This window comes from Colobus angolensis, unplaced genomic scaffold (genome assembly GCF_000951035.1).
Source record: "Colobus angolensis palliatus isolate OR3802 unplaced genomic scaffold, Cang.pa_1.0 Scaffold36, whole genome shotgun sequence".
Lineage (NCBI taxonomy): Eukaryota > Metazoa > Chordata > Mammalia > Primates > Cercopithecidae > Colobus > Colobus angolensis.
The window spans coordinates 65,578-70,541 of NW_012116932.1; the positions used below are offsets into that span (position 1 = coordinate 65,578).

The following is a 4,964-nucleotide window of genomic DNA, read 5'->3' on the forward strand; positions in this document are numbered from 1 at the left end:
TTCAGTAGAGGCAGAAAGAATTCTCTGCTCTCTCCTTTTCTGCCTCAAAGCCAGGGAGAAACTTCTCTTTAAGAAGGTGACATAAATTTCCCTCTGTGGAGGTATCCCCCCGTCTCCTTACCAGGGAGAGCAGAGCGACTCCTCTCACTACAGATAGTCAGTCCCAAGATGAGTCTACAGAAACAACCTTTCTAAAATTCTAAAATAACTCTCTGTCGCCCTCTCTCTCTTTTTTTCTTTTTGAAACAGAGTTTTTCTCTGTCACCTAGGCTGGAGTGCAGTGGCGTGATCATAGGTCACTGCTGCCTTGATCTCCTGGGTTTATTTGATCCTCCCACCTCAGCCTCCCAAGTAGCTGAGACCACAGGCATGCACCGCAATGCCAGGCTAATTTTTATATTATGTATTTATTTATTTTTTGAGACGGAGTTTCGCTTTTGTTGCCCAGGCTGGAGTGCAATGGCATGATCTTGGCTCACTGCAACCTCCACCTCCTGGGTTCAAGTGATTCTCCTGCCTCAGCCTCCCAAGTAGCTGGGATTATAGGCATGCACCACTACGCCTGGCTAATTTTTTATTTGTAGTAGAGATGGGGTTTTTCCATGTTGGTCAGGCTGGTCTCGAACTCCCAGCCTCAGGTGATCTGCCCGCCTCAGCCTCCCAAAGTGCTGGGATTACAGGTATGAGCCACCACACCCAGTCAATTTTTGTATTTTTTGTAGAAATGGGGTTTCACCATGTTGCCCAGGCTGGTCTCGAACTCCTGGGCTCAAGTGATCCTCCAGCCTCAGCCTCTCCAGTAGCTGAGACCACAGGCATGTACCACCACACTCTGCTATTTTTCATTTTTAGTAGAGACAGGGTCTCACCATGTTGCCCAGGTTGGTCTCGAACTCCTGAGCTCAAGCAATCCACCCACCTCATCCTCCCAAAGTGCTGGGGTTACAGGCATGAGCCACCCAGCCCGGCCCCATGCTTGGGCTTTTGAACCTCAGGACATTTCTATGATAATCATGCCCTTTCAGCCTTCCAGGTGATGAGGCTCAAACAATGGCCTGAGGGGATGTGAGACCGGGGACTAGGCCAACCTCCCCTCCTCTTCCTCATCCCCTGTGTCTCCTGGGCAACTAACACTCTAGCCTGATGATGGGGACTGTGGAGGCCTTGGACCACCTCTTGGCACTTGGGCATAGACTTGGCCTTTGAGTTCAGGGCTCATGGCGGCCTTCGGTAGTGAACTTCATTCCTGGGGGGACAGATGACTGCAGCTTCATTGGCAGAGGAAGGAACTGCACGAACCCTGGCTTACTCCAGTGGCTTCTGGACACACTCAACCCCAACACCATGGAAGGGGGACCAGAGGCCAACTCTGCCTTGGACGGGCAGCTTGTTTAGAAGCCTGTGTTAGTTGCAGGTTGCCAGGCTCCCTCCCTTCCATTAAAAAAAAACTATTTTTTTTTTTTTTTTTTTGAGACGGAGTCTCACTTTGTCGCCCAGGCTGGAGTGCAGTGATGTAATCTCAGCTCACTACAACCTCTGCCTCCCAGGTTCAAGCGATTCTCCTGCCTCAGCCTCCCGAGTAGCTGGGAATATAGGCATGCACCACCACACCCCGCTAGTTTTTGTATTTTTAGTACAGATGGGGTTTCACTGTGTTGGCCAGGCTGTTCTCAAACTCCTGACTTGATGATTTGCCTGCCTTGGCCTGCCAAAGTGCTGGGATTACAGGTGTGAGCCACTGTGCCCAGCCTTAAAAAAAAACTTTTTTTTTTTAGTGACAGGGTCTTGCTATGTTGCCTCACTGGTCTTGAACTACTGGCCTCAAGCGATCCTCCCAAAGTGTTGAGATTACAAGAGTCAGCTACCGCACTCAGCCTCAAAACTTTGACTTCTTGTTGGACTGATCTTTTCCTAGATGTCATTATTTTATTTATTTATTTTTACTTTTACTTTTTTTTAGAGATGGGATCTTTCTCCGTCACCCAGGCTGGAGTGCAATGGTTATTCACAGGTGTGATCATAGCTGGTCTTGACCTCCGTGGGCTCAAGTGATCCTCCTGCCTCAGCCTCCTGAATAGCTGGAACTACAGGTGCGTGCCACCACACTTGGCTTACCATTATTTTAGAAGGACTTATACCTGTCTTGCAATCTGGAGTCTGCAGATTTCTTGCCTGAGGTAAGCTCAAGCAGGGCCTGTTGTCTGGAACAAGACCTGTTCAAAATGTTTGCCTTAATGCTACAGTAGTAATGGTGATAGTCAGTAGTAGCTTGCTGTGGGTCAGGTACTGTTCTGAGAACAGAAGTTCTCAAAGGAGTCTTGGACTCTGAGGATGGCTGAAACACTTTGGGGTAGGGGTGTCCACAAGACCAAATTATTATTATTATTATTATTATTATTATTATTATTATTATTATTATTATTATTATTATTGAGACGGAGTCTCGCTCTGTCGGCTGGAGTGCAGTGGCCGGATCTCAGCTCACTGCAAGCTCCGCCTCCCGGGTTTACGCCATTCTCCTGCCTCAGCCTCCCGAGTAGCTGGGACTACAGGCGCCCGCCACCTCGCCCGGCTAGTTTTTTTGTATTTTTTAGTAGAGACGGGGTTTCACCGTGTTAGCCAGGATGGTCTCGATCTCCTGACCTCGTGATCCGCCCGTCTCAGCCTCCCAAAGTGCTGGGATTACAGGCTTGAGCCACCGCGCCCGGCCGACCAAATTATTATTATCTGAGACAAGAGTCTTGCTCTGTCGCCCAGGTTGGAGTGCAATGGCACGATCTTGGCTCACTGCAACCTCCGCCTCTTGGGTTCAAGTGATTTTCCTGCCTCAACCTCTCGAGTAGCTGGGATTACAGGCGCCCGCCACTACGCCTGGCTAATTTTTGTATTTTTAGTAGAGACGGGGTTTCACATGTTAGCCAGGCTGGTCTCGAACTCCTGGCTTCAAGCAATCTGCCCGCCTTGGACTCCCAAAGTGCTGCATTACAGGCTTGAGCCACCTCGCCTGGCCCAGGATGGCTGCTCTCAGTTCAGACCTAAGCTTTGGGAGAACTGGGAACCTGTGCATGGAGGGCGGGGTGCACTGCCCTGCACCCCAGCAAGGACAGCTGCCAAGGACCTGGATAGGATCTTCGGTTTTTTGCTTTCCTGAGCTCCCAACTCAGCCAGCTCATTCCACTGGGGCCCGTGACAGGAGAAGCTTGCATTGCTCTCTGTGTCATTGGGACAATTACTCAGACATTGCAAATAACCAGGGACTGGAGAGCTGCAGCTTCCTCCGTCTTCGCCACTTTCTTTTTTTTCTGAGATGGAATTTAGCTCTTGTTGCCCAGGCTGGAGTGCAATGGCGCGGTCTGGGCTCGGTGAAACCTCTGCCTCCCAGGTTCAAATGATTCTCCTGCTTCAGTCTCCAAGTAGTTGGGATTACAGGCGCCCACCACCGTGCCTGGCTAATTTTTGTGTTTTTAGTAAAGACGGGGTTTCACTATGTTGGCCAGGCTGGTTGTGAACTCCTGACCTCATGTGAGCCACCCACCTCGGCCTCCCAAAGTGCTGGGATTATAGGCGTGAGCCACCGCGCCTGGCCTTTTTTCTTTTTTTCTTTAAGACAGAGTCTCTCTCCGTCACTCGGGCTGGAGTGCAGTGGTGGGATCTTGGCCCACTGTTAACCTCCACCTCTCAGGCTCAGGTGATTCTCGTGCCTCAGCCTCCGGAGTAGCTGGGATTACAGGCGTGTGCAACCACGCGTGGCTAATTTTTTTTTTTTGCATTTTTAGTAGAGATGGGGTTTTGCCATGTTGGCTGGGCTAGTCTCGAACTCCTGACCTCAAGTGATCCATCTGCCTCGGCCTCCCAAAGTGCTGGGATTACAGGCGTGCACAACAATGCCTGGCCTCTTTGTCACTTTTAAACACTGCTTCTAGGAGCTAAAAAAGTGCCTCTTTGTATGATTCCCCAGGAGAGACCCACCCAGGCAGCACCTAGCTAAGGGATAAAGACCACTCCCATCCAAAAACCCTTTGATTCAACTTTTTTTATTTATTTTTTTCTTTTTGAATGTCATGCAATAATTCACAGTCCCAAGCCCACGGTTTTCAAACAAGGTCGGAAAAAAGGAAAAAAGAAGCAAAGGAATCGGTGGTCATGGTGGGTTTTTTTTTTTCTTCTTCTTTTGTTATTTCAAGCAGGACCAAATGTCAGAAAAAAATGCCTCTTTTCTCAATCATTAATTTTTTTGTCCTTTTTAAAATTGTTTATTGTTATTATTTTTTTTAAATTGATTTCTGCAGGCAGTAATAGTAGGGTTTGGTATAACCGGCAAGCACTCCTGTGTGTGTCTGAGAACGTGTGTGGATATGAGTGTGTCTGGTGATGCGTGTTGGGCGCTGGGGTTCCGGTTCCTTCCGGCTTCTTTGCCGCACTCGGCCACCAGCTCTCGTTCATCAGGGAAAGGAAAGATTCAATTGAGATGATAAAACTCATCAATAGAAGCTGTTTTTTTTCTCCCCGTTTTTTCTTTTAAAAATGTTTTTTTTTGTTTGTTTTTTTTGTTTTTCCATGTTCCCCAAAGTTCTCCAAAAATGGCTGAGTTAATTCAAATCCCTTGGCTGTGTGGTTTGTCTGCCCCCTGCCTCCCACCCGAGAGCCCGTCGTAGGTGGGGGGGATCAGGACTGGGTGGGGGGCGCCGTGGCTGCCCAGGAGGGTCTCTTCTGGCCGAGGGTCTCTGCGGGACACCCTTGTGGCCCAGCCCTGGCCTCTCCAGAGTCTGGGGTCTCCCAGCTGGCCCTCTCCCGGGCCCTCTGTGCTGGGCCCCCGCGGCCTCTGCACGGCTCCTCGGGTGGGGTGTGTGCGTGGGGTGCGTGGGGGGCCGGGCGGGCGCCACCTCGCCCGGGCTTAGCACCAATCGTCGTCGCTCTCGCTGTAGGGTTCGTGCAGGCCCTTCCTGGAGCCCGGCCCGCGGGGC

At 50.3% G+C, this 4,964-nt stretch overlaps 1 protein-coding gene across 1 annotated transcript in view; it reads right to left on the reverse strand.

Moving 5' to 3' along the window:
* The window catches only part of CACNA1A (calcium channel, voltage-dependent, P/Q type, alpha 1A subunit), a gene marked incomplete at its 5' end in the record, with an annotated part of 337,656 nt that overhangs the window by 3,167 nt on the left and 329,525 nt on the right, over positions 1 to 4,964 (reverse strand). The gene's annotated exons all lie outside the window — the stretch shown is intronic.